Consider the following 16,358-nt stretch of genomic DNA (forward strand, 5'->3'; position numbering starts at 1 on the left):
CACCAGGGATCAAACCTGTGCCTGGTGCAGTGGAAGCTCAGAGTCTTAACCACTGGACCACCAAGGAAGTCCCTTAGTTCAGTTTTTCAATTGCAAAGTTTGGACAAAGTAGTTTACATGCCTATTTTTCGCACTTTTTGGATTTTAATGTCTTAATTTAGTATTTAGTATTTTAGATGTCACAGATGTCTAACCACCTGGACAATTTAGAGAGTAATTAGTAATTAAATACTATTTTCAATAACAGTCATAAAGTTTGCAAAACAGTAAAACAAAATGATCAAAATGAGCTATCTGAAGAAATGTGTGTTTTAAATAAACACACTTTTATAGGGGAGTAAAGATAATTTTTCCTCTGTTCTTCTAGGTTCTTGGCTGAGACCACCCCCCAGAATAAAAAGACAGGTTAACAGGAAAAAAACACAGGAGTTTAACAACATGTATACCTCCTCTATACATGGGAGATACTCCAGAAAACTGAGTAACTCGCAGTTATGGCCTGAGCCACCACCTTAAATATCATCTCCAGCTAAAGACAAAAGAAGATGTTACAGGGGAGGCCAGTTATGGGAGGTTACTAGGCAAAACACAGTGTACAAGGGTAAGGTTGTCATGCAGATATAAGTTGTTGTCTTCTCCATTATTAAGAGTTTCTGGAGATTTAGAATCATCTTCTTCCTGGTATAGAGAGGGAGACACCCTTACAAATGGAGATACCCCTTATAAATGTAAATGTTTCTTAAACTTCTGAAGAGTAACTTCTTGGTTTTCAGAGCTTCTTCTGTGTCTGCAGTTCTTAAAAATAATCATCTCAAAATAATCCTTATGCCAAAGAGACATATTTTGGGGTGGTAAATTCTGCTACCTTTCATATTAAGAGTAAAATAAAGTAACATCCATCAGCAGAAACCTCTTGAGCATTTCAGAACTAGATTCTCTAAACCAAGAATTGGAATTGGTATAAATAGCCATTACTTTTATCTCACACCGAGAGATTATTTAACTTCAGTTTTGTAACGTCAACACAGACCTCACAGTCCAGAGCTATAACTTCAAATGATTTTTTTCTCTTAACTTCTTGAATGAGTTTTTGTCATTATCCATACAGCCTTATTTTGTAGAATACAAGTCAAAGAGGGGATTTGAAATGTATCCACTTTTTAGTACCTTTATGGTCCTTTTCACTTCTCACATTCTATGGATCTCTATTGTGAAAATTTAAAGGTATTCATTTGCTCTACACAATGTTTTTCCTATTATCTGGCTTGTGATGTAATGATTAACTTGATATTCTGGTTGAAAGAATTAACATAAACCTCATACAGGAGTAACTCATTTCCAAGAGAATGTGATTCAGTACAATAATGCCAACTATAATTGAATGTGTAATGCTGTTAATCAATTGAGTTGCTTATTTTCGAGCACTTATATTGGTAATGTGCTTGATGCTGAACAGAATACTCAAAGGTATCTTTCAAAAGGGAATTTATATCATTCAGTATCCTTTGATTGTTCAAATAAAGTATCAGCATATTAAGGTCCACTAGGACCATTGTCAGTTATTGTTCAGAATAATGGAATTCTAATTTTTGATATTTCTGTTATTTTCACAATGTCCTAGCAAAGTCAGTACAAAATGAAAGAACATAAATCATCCTTTTCTTTACTATTTTAGCCATTTAATGCTTTTTACTTTCAGGCTACATAATCAGATTAAAATTTATTTTTATTCAAGTATAGTCGATTTACACTGTTATGCCAATCTCTTCTGTGCAGGAAAGTGACTCATTTATACACACATATATATTCTTCTTTATATTCTTTTCCTTTATGGTATATCACAGGATATTGAATATAGTTCCCTGTGCTATATAGTAGGACCTTCTTATTTATCCATTCTAAATGTCATAGTTTGCATCTACCAACCCCAAACTCCCAGTCTATCCCTCTCCCTCCCCCCACTTGGCAACCACAAGTATGTTCTCTGTGTTTATGAGTCTGTTTGTTTTGTAGATAGGCTCATTTTTGTCATATTTTAGATTCCACATATAAGTGATTTGTCTTTTTCTGACTTACTTCACTTAGTATGATAATCTCCAGTTGCATCCATGTTGCTGCAAATGGCATTATTTCATTCTTTTTATGGCTGAGTAGTATTCCATTGTATATATGTGCCACATCTTCTTTATCCATTCCTCTGTCGATGAACATTTAGGTTGTTTCCATGTTTTGGCTATTGTTAATAATGCTGCTATGAACACAGGGGTGCATGTATCTTTTTGAATTTTAGTTTTGTGCAGGTATATTCCCAGGAGTGGGATTGCTGGATCATATGGTAATTGTATTTTTAGCTTTCTGAGGAATCTGCATACTGTTTTCCATAGTGACTGTACCAACTTGCATTCCCACCAGCAGTGTAGGAGGGTTCCCTTTTCTCCAAGCCCTCTCCAGCATTTGCTATTTGTAGACTTTTTTGTTCTGTTTTGTTTCCTTTTTCTTTTTTAATTTCCTCATTGTGATGAGAGCTCTTAAGATTTACTCTTTCTTTAATATTTATTTATTTATTTATTTGGCTGTGCTGGCTCTTAGCTGCAGCATGTGGGATCTTCATTGCCGCATGCGGGATCTTCGTTGAGGCATGTGGGATCTTTTTGTTTTTCTTAACATCTTTATTGGAGTATAATTGCTTTACAATGGTGTGTTAGTTTCTGCTTTATAACAAAGTGAATCAGTTATATATATACATATGTACCCATATCTCTTCCCTCTTGTGTCTCCCTCCCTCCCACCCTCCCTATCCTACCCCTCCAGGCGGTCACAAAGCACCGAGCTGATCTCCCTGTGCTATGCGGCTGCTTCCCACTAGCTATCTATTTTATGTTTGGTAGTGTATATATGTCCATGCCAGTCTCTCACTTTGTCCCAGCTTACCCTTCCCCCTCCCCATATCCTCAAGTCCATTCCCTAGTAGGTCTGCATCTTTATTCCCATCTTGCCCCTAGGTTCTTCATGACCATTTTTTTTTTAAGGTTCCATATATATGTGTTAGCAGATGGTATTTGTTTTTCTCTTTCTGACTTACTTCACTCTGTATGACAGTCTCTAGGTCCATCCACTGCGCTACAAATACCTCAGTTTCATTCCTTTTTATGGCTGAGTAATATTCCATTGTATATATGTGCCACATCTTCTTTATCCATTCATCTGTTGATGGACACTTAGGTTGCTTCCATGTCCTGGCTATTGTAAATAGAGCTGCAGTGAACATTCTGGTACATGACTCTTTTAGTTGCTGCATGTAGGGTCTTTAGTTGCAGCATGCGAACTCTTAGTTGCGGCATGCATGTGGGATCTAGTTCTCTGAGCAGATATCGAACCCAGGCCCCCTGCATTGGGAGTTCAGAGTCTTAACCACTGGACCACCAGGGAAGTCCCTGTAGACTTTTTTTAAAAAATAAATTTATTTATTTTATTTATTTATTTTTGGCTGTGTTGGGTCTTCGTTGCTGCTCACAAGCTTTCTCTAGTTGCGACGAGCAGGCGCTACTCCTCGTTGCAGTGCATGGGCTTCTCACTGCAGTGGCTTCTCGTTGCGGAGCACAAGCTCTAGGCGCATGGGCTTCAGTAGTTGTGACACATGGGCTCAGTAGTTGTGGCTCGCGGGCTTAGTTGCTCCATGGCATGTGGGATCTTCCTGGACCAGGGCTCAAACCCGTGTCCCCTGCATTGGCAGGTGGATTCTTAACCACTGTGCCACCAGGGAAGCCCCCCTGTAGACTTTTTAGTGATGGTCATTCTGATTGGTGAAGTGGTACTCAGATTAAAATTTTAACTCAGTTATAGGTAAGTATAATCATTTTAATCTACATAAGTATAATTTGTGCTCTATGTTTGGTATGGCTTGACAAAATAATGTTATATAATGTGATACTTTCATTTTGTAAAGAATAGTGTGGCATATTATTTTAAAGATTTTGTTGAGTTAAGAAATTTACTTAGTTTCCTGCAATTTAAGAATCCCCCTCCCCTCACTATATATAAGAATTTATGCTGGACCAACAGCAAATCAAAAAATGAATATCTCTTATTTGCAAAATGAATAACTCCCCATTTGTAAAAACTAAAAAAGAAAGAGTATTTTGAGAGTTTGAAAGACTATTTAATAAGTATGATCACATGACTGGCAGGCAAAGGAGGAAATTTTAGTTTCTGTTTTATGCATTGATCCAAAAACATTCTTTGTTCCTCTAGAAGAAATTTTATACACCATTGGACCATATCATGAAGTAGTCACATTTAATTGTTTTAAAAAATCTTGCTATAATGTGTGCTATCCCTATAATACTTAAATGCCAAACTTTTAAATTTTCCAAATATTGCCTCAAGATCAGTATTGTATTCATGGATAGCAGGTGCCTTGGACCCATGCTGTATTTTAGCACTATGGTTTAAATTTCAATTTCCACAAACTTTTCATGCAGTGAGAGAAGCAATTGTATGTATTAATTCTCATGGGCCTTCTGTCAGTATTCACTATATACATTCTTTGTAAGAATGGGTATTACTATTTTATTATCTGACATGGAGCCCAACATGCTGAAATAGTTTATATATTTCCGTTTTTTGAAATCATTATTTTAAAATATTCTGACAATCACATGTGTGACATTGTGGATAGGTTACTTTATTTACATAACCTGTTCTTGGTCACACTGTAGGTGTATCTATAGCTTTCCAAGGAAAATTAATGATTTCATCATTCTTTAGGCTATGCAATTGTAGATCCATTTTATAATATTAATGTCATTACCAATTCTGTGTGATATTTTGCAAACCACTTAGCTATGCATTTAAATTGTGTCTGTATGAAAAAAAATTTGCCTCACTAATTCAGAAATGTTAAAAGTGATGGAAAAACTAACTCACAGAAAACAATTTATGATCTTAGGAAAAAATGTACTTAAAAAGTACTATATGATTTAACAGTATTGTTGAAGAAAGTACTTGTTTTTAAACAATTTTTAGCTTTTAAAGGGTTAATTCATTGAGACCAGAATGCTGAGAAAACTAAAAATTAATCATTAAAGTCTTTACTATTAAGTTGTTTAACATCCTATTATATATACCCAATGATATTCAGCAACTTTTTTTTTCTTGAGCCAGTAGCATGTAAGCCTTTCACCATTCTCACTTCAAACATGCAGAAGAAAATGTTTATATTATAAAAAACACTTCACAGTCATAGAACTTAAGATTGTTTCACCTTAAAAATAGGGGAATGGAGTAAATTCCGTGAAAATGGTGGAGTAGAGAATTCCAGAACACTATTCTGAAACAAAAACATCTAAGAAACTGACAAAAACTGTCAGAATAAACTTTATTAAAACTCTAAAAATTAATCATAGTTTTACAACAACTGAGGAGACTACTTAATTTAAAAAGGGAGCTGACTTAGACTGGAAGAATTAATATTGTTTTAATGGCCATACTACCTAAAGCAATCTACAGATTTAATGTGATCTCTATCAAATTACCCTTGACATTTTCACAGAGCTAGAACAAATAATCTTAAAATTTATATGGAACCATAAAAGACCCAGAATTGCCAAAGCAATCCTTAGGAAAGAGAATAAAGCAGGACACATAACCCTCCCAAGCTTCAGACAGTACTGCAAAGCTACAGTAATCAAAACAGTGTGGTATTGGTACAAAAACAGATGTATGGATCAATGGAAGAGAACAGAGAGCCCAGAAATGAACCCACCCACCTATGTCAATCTTCAACAAAAGAGGCAAGAATATACTATGGAGAAAAGACAGTCTCTTCAGTGAGTGGTGTTGGGAAAGCTGGACAGCTGCATGTAAATCAATGAAATTAGAACACACCCCCATACCATACCCAAAAATAAATTCAAAATGGCTTAATGACTTAAAGATAAGACATGACACCATAAGACTCCTAGAAGAGAACATAGGCAAAACATTCTGTGACATAATCGTACCAATGTTTTCTTAGGTCAGTCTCCCAAGGCAATAGAAATAAAAGGAAAACTAAACAAATGGAACCTAATCAAACTTAGATGCTTTTGCACAGCAAAGGAAACGATAAACAAAACAAAAAGACAACATACGGACTTGGAGAAAATATTTGCAAATAATGCGACCAACAAAGGCTTAATTTCCAAAATATACATACAGCTCATACAATTCAATAACATAAAACCAAAAAACCCAATCAGAAAATGGGCAGAAGACCTAAATAGACATTTCTCCAAAGAAGACATACAGATGACCAATAGGCACATGAAAAGATGGTCAACATTGCTAATTATTAGAGAAATGCAAATCAAAACTACAATGAGGTACCACCTCACAGCAGTCAGAATGGCCATCATTAAAGAGTCTACAAGTAACAGATGCTGGAGAGGGTGTGGAGAAAACGGAACTCTCCTACATTGTTGGTGGGAATGTGAATTGGTGCAGCCACATGGAAAACAGTATGGAGGTTCCTTAAAAAACTAAAAATAGAGTTGCCATATGATCTAGCAATCCCACTACTGGACATATATCCAGGGAAAACTCTAATTCAAAAAGATACATGCACCCCGATGGTTATAGCCGCACTATTCACAATAGCCAAGACATGGAAACAACCTAAATGTCCATTGACAGGTGACTGGATAAAGAATATGTGGTACATATATACAATGGAATACTATTCAGCTGTAAAAAATGAAATAATGCCATTTGCAGCAACATGGATGCAACTAGAGATTATCATACTAAGTGAAATAAGTCAGAAGGAGAAAGACAAATACCATATGATATCACTTATATGTGGAATCTAAAATATAACCCAAATGAACTTATTTACAAAACAGACCCACAGACATAGAAAACAAACTTATGGTTACCAAAGGGGAAAGGGGGGTGAGGGAGGGATAAATTAGGAGTTTGGGATTAGCAGATACAAACTACTATGTATAAAATAGATAAACAACAAGGTCCTACTGTATAGCACAGAGAACTATATTCAGTATCCTGTAATAAACCATAATGGAAAAGAATATGAAAAAGAATGTATATATATGTATAACTGCATCATTTTGCTGTACACCAGGAAGTACAACATTGTACAACATTGTAAATCAACTATACTTCAATTTAAAAAATTGACCAGGAAAAAAAAAAGGCAAGGGAGCTGAATCTTGATAAGAGAACTTCGTGGAATTTTCACCTACCTCTTACCTGGCTCCTCCAATGAGTACTGGCCTTAAGGAAGGGAGCCAGCTTTCCAGATATGGGTTCCTCATGCTAGAGAGAGCAAAACGGACCTGTTCTCAGGAAATTGTGGTTGTTTAGGCCTATCTAATGGCTCCCTGAAGGATGAGTTCAAAGGACTCCTTTTATTTCTCCAAACTCTAAACTTTCCCAGGGAGAAGGCATTTTTCTGTGCACTGTTTGTCAAAAACATTTAAAGATAAGCCACTGATCCCTGAAGGATAACAGTTGGAACAAGTCTTAGGCAAACCAAAAAGCATGGGAAGAAAGGTTAAAGAGTGAGATGCTTTGGGGGAAAGGAGCTTTGAAAAGCTACCACATATTCCTGGGAATCTAGAAGATCATATGAATGCCCAGGACTAGTTAATGCTAAAATATATACCTGAAAGGCCCTAATCTCTCACCTCAGGCTCACAGTTTGGCTCCGTGCAAGCAGAAGTATAGGCAAAGTTGTAAATTGCCCAACTGACTGTAGAAGGCATGCTCCAACACAAACATATAGAGCCCATCTGCAAAGAATGGAGGTGTTTTATATTTTTTATTCCAGGCATTAAGGAAATCTCTGTCAAATCACTAGCTGACCAATAACCTAATTGAACAGAGATGTCAGTGACCACTCATTACAAAGAACACATATCTTAAAAAGTTAGTTCAGAAAATTAATGAAGCAAACAAACAGAAACCACAGCCAGAAGCAAAAATAAGCCATGAATGGGGGAAGAATCTGATTTCAAAGTTGACATAATATTCAAAATGTCTAGTTTTCAAAAAAAATGAGGTATGCAATGAAAAGAAGTATGGAAAAAAGGAAATTAATAGAAACTGTACAGGAGGAAACCCGTACATTGAACTTACTAGACAAAGAACTTAAATCAACTATTTAAATATTATCAAAGAGGTAAGGGAAACCAGGAACAAGGAACTGTGAGAATTATGTCTCCCCAAATAAAGAATATAAACCAAGATTTAGAAATTATTAAAATGAACAAAATAGAAATTCTGGAATTGAGAAGTACAATAACAGAAATAAAAAATACACTAGAGGGATTCAGTAGGGGATCTGAGCAGGCCAAAGAAAGACTCAATAAACCTGAAGATAGGTCAATTGAGATTATATAATCTCAGGAACAGAAAGAACAAAATAAGAAAAATGAACAGTGCCTAAGAGACCTGTAGAACATCATCAATTATGGAAGCATACATATAATAGGAGTCTCAGAGGAGAGAAAGGGGCAGAAAGAATAACTGAAGAAATAATAAAGTTACAGTTTCCTGTCTGACATGTGAGGAGCTTAGAAGTCCTAACAGCAAATAAAAAACTAAAAAATCAATAAATTTTGTTAGATCTGCCAGAGAGGTTAGACCACAGAGCAAACTGCTGCCCCTCTAATTGGAAAGGCAGATAGGTCAATACAGAGGATCAGAACTTACCACAGCAGAAACCTCCATGGGAACCGTGCCAGGGTAGGAAAACCTGAACTGTAATGGAAAAATTTCTTGGCAGCTCATTGTGGAAAAGTCTGAGAGTTAAAACCTCTCTACAGGGACTTCCCTGGTGGTGCAGTGGATAAGAATCCACCTGCCAATGCAGGGGACACGGGTTCAAGCCCTGATCCGGGAAGATCCCACATGCCATGGAGCAACTAAGCCTGTGGCCACAACTACTGAGGCTGGGCTCTAGAGCCTGTGTGCCACAACTACTGAGCCCGAGTGCCGCAGCTACTGAAGCCCGTGTGCCTAAAGCCCGTGCTCCGCAACAAGAGAAGCCACCGCAAGCTGAAGCTCATGCACTGAAACGAAGAGTAGCCCCCACTTGCCGCAATTACCCGCATGCAGCAACAAAGATCCAACGCAGCCAAAAATAAATACAATTAAATCTTAAAAAACAAACAAACAAACAAACCTCTCTACATTGTTGTGAATTTTACCTCCAGGAGCTCTACCAGATTGTCACAGTGAAGACTAGAAAAGAAATCCCTTTGGGTTTCCTGCAAAGGGAGGGAAAAGTAATCATTTGACATATGCCAGAGCATTCTTTTTGTAACAATGCCTCCCCTCAGAAGAAACTATATTATCAGACACTAATCTATTGGAGTTTTATCAGAGCCCAACTGATCTGGGAGAAATAAAATACCCAACTTTAGCCTTCTCTATCCTTCCATGTGGGACAAGGGAAATAAACAATTCCAGTTCCATGTAGCCATCCCGTCCAGTTTAAGAGGGGCGTGGCACTGAGAATCACTTGTGAACTTTGTAGCTAGTAGGTCAGAAGTACAGGTAGCAAACTGGGACTTGTGATTGGCATTTGAAGTAGATTCAGTCATGTGGGACTGAATCTTTAACCTGGGGGATGTGATGCATTCTCCAGGTAGATAGTGTCAGAATTGAGTTAAATTTGTAGGGCAGCCAGTCACTGTCCGCTGAGAATTGGAGAACTGCTTGGTAGTGTCAGAAAAACCCACACATCAAACTGGAGAAAATCAAAGATAAAGAGAAATTTTGAAAGAAGCCAGAGGAAAAACAACCTATCTGTAGAAGAGCAAAGATAAGAGTTACATCTGACTATTCCTCAGAAACCACACAAACAAGAAAAGAGTGGAGTGAAATATTTAAAGTGTTGAGAGGAAAAATAGAGGATTTCTCTGTCCTGCAAAATTATCCTTCAAAAGTGAAGAACAAATTAAGACTTTCTCAGACAAACAAAAATTGAGGGAATTTGTTGCTAGTAGATTGACCTTGAAAGAAATAAAAGAGGTCCTTCACAAAGAAGGAAAATGATGTAGAATCCATATAAAGAGAAGAGAATTAGAGAAAGAATAAATGAGAGTGAAAGAAAACTTATATTTTTCTTATTCATAATTGATCTAACAGATATCAGTTCAAAACAATAATTACAACCATGTATTTGATGATTATGGCCTATGTATAAGTGAAATGAATAATAGAAATAATACAAGGGACAGGAGGGAAAAATTAGGAATACTTTGTGATTATAAGCTACTTGCACTATCTGTAAAGTGATGTAGTGTTATTGCAAAGTGAACTTGGATTTGGTGTAAATGTATACTGCAAACACTAGGGCAACCACTGAAAAGAACTTTTAAAAAATAATTGATACGATAAAGGATAGAAAATGGAATCACATAAAATGCTCAACTAATTTTTTCCAGTTTCATTGAGGTATGAATGCCAAACATTATATACATTTAAGGTGTGAAATGTGATGTTTTGATATACATGTACATTGTGAAATGATTCCCCCAATAAAGTTAATTAACGTAAAAATCACAAAAGGTGGAAAAAAAATATAAAACAAAAATAAGAGAAAAAAGGGCAGCAAATAGAAAACAGTAACAAATATGGTAGATATTAACCCATTCACATCAGTAATTACTTTGAATATCAACAGTCTAAAAACACCAATTAAAAGGCAGAGATTTTCAGCGTGGATCAAAAAACAAATCCCAACTATATGTTGTTTAGAGAAAGAAACCCATTTTAAATGCAAAGATACACATAGATTAAAAGTAAAGGAATGAAAAGGGATATACCCTGCTAACATTGATCAGAATAAAGTGGGAGTGGCTATATTGATTTCAGACAGAGCAGAGTTCAGGGCACAGAAAGTTATCAGGGATTAAGAAGGGAATTACATAATGATAAAGGTGTCAAATCTCTAAGAAGGCATAACAATCCTTAATGTGTATTTGCCTAATGAGAACATCAAAACGTGTGAGGCAAAAATTAATAGAACTGTAAGGAGAAATAGATGAATCCAATATTATAGTTGGAGACTTCTGTGCCCCTCTATCAGAAATGGACAGAACCAGCAGGCAGAAAATCAGTAAGGACATAGTTGAACTCATCAACATCACTTATCAACTGGACATAATTGACATCTATAGACTGCTTCATCCAACTGCAGAAGACACATACTTCTCAAGCTCACACGGAGCATTCACCAGTATAGACTACATTCTGGGCCATAAACTATATCTTCACAAATTTAAAAGAATAGAAATCACACAATTTCTGTCTCAGACAGTAATGGAATTAAACTAGAAATGAATAACAGAAAGATAACTGGAAAATCCCCAAACCATGGAGTTTAAACAAAACACTTGTAAACAACACATGAGTATAAGAAGAAATCTCAAGAGAAATTTGAAAAAAATATTTTGAACTAAATGAAATGAAAGTACAGCTTATCAAAAATTGTGCAGGTTTTTGTGTGGACATGAGATACAGGTGTAACAGTTACTTTGCAAACTGTGTTCAAATGTAATGGAAAAGGGCCCAGAATACCTACCTTACCTCTGCCAATGGAGAGTTTCTTTCTAGTTTATCCAGGATTCAAAAGTCATTTTGCCCTCCAAGCTTAAGTCTCTCAACTCTGAGACACACCATGTGAAGAGCTGGCCCTTGTTCCTCACTCCCACTTAACTCCACATGACATAGCTAAAGTTAAACTTTAATCTGAAGAACTTGCAGTTTCCCAAATGGATGTACCTTGGAGCATTTAAACTTAACTCCCACTTCACTGCGTTTATCTGGACCTCAACTGCCTCTTTTTAATTGTCTCTCTGGTTTACCATATATCTTACCATCTTCCTTGTAAGATTACTGCTGCTAGACACAAAGATCCTAGCATCCCCAGAAATAACACAATGTATTCCAAAGAGCAGATGCCCAATTAATGTTAAGGGAATAAATGAGCCAGGGAGCATATTATCTAATTTATTAAGATTTAATTTCTCCTAAATTCTTAAGTAAGCTAAACAAATCCAGGTATGTGTCATTTAAGTTTTACTGAATAACAGACTAAAGAAGATAAGGAAGAGATGAATTGATAATCTTTTACTTTATTTTGCTCTATTTCTTGATGTCAACAATTTTACTACTGACTTATTTCACTTTTCTAAAGTAACACCTATTCCAATGCCATGTTACCCTATTCTAGATCAAAAATAAGAGTGAATGTTTCCCAATTTGATTCACAAAATATAAAATCTCCTTGCAAACTTGATACACAGCAGTAAATGTATAAACAAGTGATTCACAAACTTATACTCAGAAGCTATTTAAACCATCTATTAATAGAGACGACATTTGAAAAATAATGAAAAGAGAGACAGAGATACAGAGAGACAATGAGAAAAAGAAATGAAAATCTCCAAATTACCACATAAACAGGAAAATAAAGATGATACACATCCATGGTGAAGGAAGTGATCTCCAGGGAGTTGGGATGCTCTAAGTCAGGGAGACAGCAGGGGATAGGGGCTGTCTGCTCCACTGAGAGCAGAGTGTAGCCCTTAGAGGAGCCGCAGAGAAGAGCTGGTCAGCAGGTCAGGTTCCAGAGTTGGAAGAAGGACACACTGGGGAAGTCCCGGGAGAAGGCTGCTGTAATGGTAGAAAGAACTGGAGCTGGACAAAATACCAGCTTCTAGACAGTTAGCTCTCAGTAAGATCCTAGGAAAATGAAACCCAGGGACAATCCCCAAATATTGATTTATTCTCATGTTTACTCTTCCCTTCAGTAGGCCTGCTTTTAGCACTTTGGCTACAAGTGCCTTTTTATTGCTTGAGATATTTTGGAATAGTGCAAAGAAAAGTGAATTAAGAGACAGGTCTGCCTCAGGCTGGGAGCAGTGTAACAGTGTGGCCTCTAGACAAATTCAGACCAGGGGTCTATTCCCAGCTCTGCTAATAACCAGTCTTGTGAACTTGAAAAAATTGTGAGTTCTTCATCTGCCAAGTTTGGTAAGCCCTATCTTATAAGACTGTTGCAATGTATGTACTATATATACCACATGGCAAGAGGACTAGCAAATATCACCCACTGTTTAAAGAATAGCAGTTATTAATATTATTTTGATCTCAGATTATCAAAATTCACCTCCCTTGGAATTTTTTTTAATCCAGAAAATTTCAAACAATATACAATATTCTTAGAAAAAGAACACTGAATCGACCAAAAATTCTCTCTAGTTGGTGAAACTAACGTTCCCAATTAGAGTATTTATCATTTAATTCAGATGTGGAGTTGTTTTCCCAAGCTGGATGCAGCTCAAGCTCCTAGATTGGTGTCAAAGAACAAGTCCTACCATCCCTTCCAGGTGCCCTTCCATCCAAACCGCTTCTGTTTTCATTCATTATACCCTCGTCTAAAAGCTATCCCTCACTTGAGAGTTTGCCAAACTATACTCAAGATAACCTAATTAAAATGCCTTTATAATGGAGCAGACTCTAGCTCTCTCAGTTTGGGGCAAAGAGTCCCAGCACAGTGGTTTCTTGGCGTCTCACCTAAGGGGACATCCCTGTTATTTTTCAGAAACTCCCTGGAGACAATGTGTGTAGAGCACCTGGTTTGCACAATCTGTGCTAGAACAAGAGCAAAGGACACCTTCCTTTCCTGCCCCAGGTGGAGATTTTTCTATGGTTTACCCACAATCCCAAAGTAACTTGTAGCAGCAGTTTTCCATTATAGACCGAATGTTTGTGTCCCCGCAAAATTCATATGTTGAAGCCCTAACCATCGCCCCCCGCACCCCGCCTCCATACGATGGTATTTGGAGGTGAAATCTTGGGGAAGTAATTAGATTTAGATGAAGTCATGAGGACGGGGCACCCATGATGCAATTAGTGGTCTTAGAAGAAGAGCGAGAGAGACCAGAACTCACTCTCTCTGCCATGTGAGGACAGAGAGAAGGTTGCTGTCTGCAAGCCAGGAAGAGAGCTCTCACAAGGAATGGAACCCACTGGCACATTGATTGTGAACTTCCCAACTTCCATAGAGAAAAATAAATGGCTGTTGTTCAAGCCACCCAGTCTGTGGTATTGTTATAGCAACCTGAGCAGACTAATAGAGGGTTTTTTCTGTCAACTCTGAAGCATACTGTTGGAGGGTTTGGCCTCTACTCACCACTTCCAGGACCTCAACTAGCCCACCACACAATGGAAATGAAAATTACATTCCACTGAGGACTTGCAGTTTCCTTAAGTCCCGAACTGCCTTGCTCAGGAAATTTACACTTAACTGCTATCATAAGGAACACCCTCTCCTCACCCATTCTTTTTACTTTACCTATAGGTCATAGAGAATATTCCAGTATCTTACTCATATGAGCGCAACTCACAGGCTCTAAAATTCTATGAGTAGAGGCTGGATTTTCTTTCTTAGCATCCCCAGTACTAACACTGAACCTTCCAAAGAGCAGATACTCAACGTTTGGTGAATAAAAGAGCCAGTAAACACAAGGTGTAATTTATTAAGATTTAATTTCTCTTTCTTGAAGAAGCTAAGAAACTCAGAGTATAAATCAATTATTTTTACAAAGCTAAAGATTAAAAGGAACAAGGAAAACTAAGATTGATCATGTTTTACTTTTTTTTCTATTCCATTATCCTAACTTTTACTGTGGGATTCTTTCACATTTCCAAGAATATAATCCCTATTGTGATGTTATATTTTCTTGTCTGGGGGATAAAAAACCTCAGACTTCAACAGGGGTGGGAAGATATTGCTGGGCATGGCCCTGGAAGGTGCACTGACTGGCAGTAGTGTCAGCCCTGGCTGCATCCATGGCTCTGGCTTTCTCTTCTTCATCTCGCGAAGCTTCTTTGTAATAAGATGGAAAGGCACTGGGAACTGTATCGTTGACCTTTGCCAAAAATTCCAGGACTTTCACCTTGCTGGTTTCAGCGCGGGCTCTCGGGCCCCACAGGAACTCATAGCGCAGAGGATCACTGTTGGGCACCTGATGGTACTCCAGGTACTTCAGCCTCACTAAATCTTTGGTGATGAGCTACCTGGGCTCCCCATAGATGAAATGTTTCCTTCCAGCATACACTCGCATCATACTCAGGAATTTCCAGATGTCTTCCTCAGTGGCACAGTTGCCCTTCATGAAGATCATACCCAGGAGATTCATCAGGAGACCGGTCTTGGGTAACCCCCTTCCACCACGCACCCTCCCATTGTTGGGAAGTTTCAATTTGCTGACAAGATCGTAGCAGTGACTGGTTGAGTCGACTTCCTTCACATCTACTGCAAAGACTATCTCAGTGCGCTCAGAGGCTCTCTTGAGAATCTCAGCAAATCGGTCGTGGTAGCTTTGGTGGACAATCTTCAGCATGTCTTCCTTCATAATGGGCTGTTTCATTTTATACTTGTACAGAAGGAACTGCTGCTCCAACAATCCAGCTTTCCTGGTTAAAAAGTCAGTTCCTGAGCTCTCAGTGAAGGATGGGACCTCATAGGCGCTTGCCCTATCCTCATGTTGGCTGTTGGAAGCTTCATCAGATATCGTGTAAGAAATGCCTGCAGGAGTAGTGGTGGTAGTTGGTGCTCTTTGAGGCTCCTGGGCAGTGCTACATGACCCAGCAGCAGGCAGACTTTGGGTAATGCCTCCACACTGAGGAGAGGAGGTGGTAGTGGACTCCTCTTCTGCTGCTGCTATGGCCTGGGCACCCCCACAATTCGGTCTCACCTCCGGCCTGGTGGCGTTTATCACCAGCATGGGCCTTACTCTTCTGACTCTGAGGCATGGTCAAGGACAGCAGGAAGGAGTATAGACAGGAGGTCAGAAGATGTGGACACCTGGAGGAAGGAGAATAAGATGCTATGAGTACCTTCAGTGGGGAGATTCCTCCCTGGCTTTAACCAAGGCCACCTCTGCAGGGTCCTTGAGGGCACTGCTCTAGGCCCCCTCAAGGCTTCTGTTTTGGTCAGCCTGTCCCCTGAGAACCCTGTGGAGGATGTTAGAACCTTAGACTGCAGCCTGCCAGCCCTGCCTGGGGTATACTGGGATAACAGCTGGGGCTGCCAGTCGGAAGCCTCTCTGTTGTGGGATGTGACAGTCTTCTCAGTTTACAGTCAGGATCATCATGTCAACTGTTGGCAAGTCCAGGGCCCCCTCTATTCTGGTGCTTTGAAGTTGACACCTCAAACCAAATCCAACACTTCCCTGAGACCCCAGAGGAGGAAGTAAAGGGGTTCCTTATCCCGTCTCTCTGTCAGGGAGCACCCAACTGAGAGCTATGTGGAGCCCTCTCTGTCATGGGCTGCTTGGGTG

The 16,358-nt window shown here is 38.3% G+C and overlaps 1 pseudogene; it reads right to left on the reverse strand.

Annotated features, from left to right (window-relative positions):
* Positions 1-14,735: 14,735 nt before the first annotated feature.
* LOC111170934 (melanoma-associated antigen B5-like) lies at positions 14,736-15,831 on the reverse strand (annotated as a pseudogene).
* Positions 15,832-16,358: the final 527 nt, after the last annotated feature.

Source organism: Delphinapterus leucas, chromosome X (assembly GCF_059928025.1).
Source record: "Delphinapterus leucas isolate spDelLeu-1000000601 "Yukka" chromosome X, BTC_Dleu_Yukka2, whole genome shotgun sequence".
Classification (NCBI taxonomy): domain Eukaryota; kingdom Metazoa; phylum Chordata; class Mammalia; order Artiodactyla; family Monodontidae; genus Delphinapterus; species Delphinapterus leucas.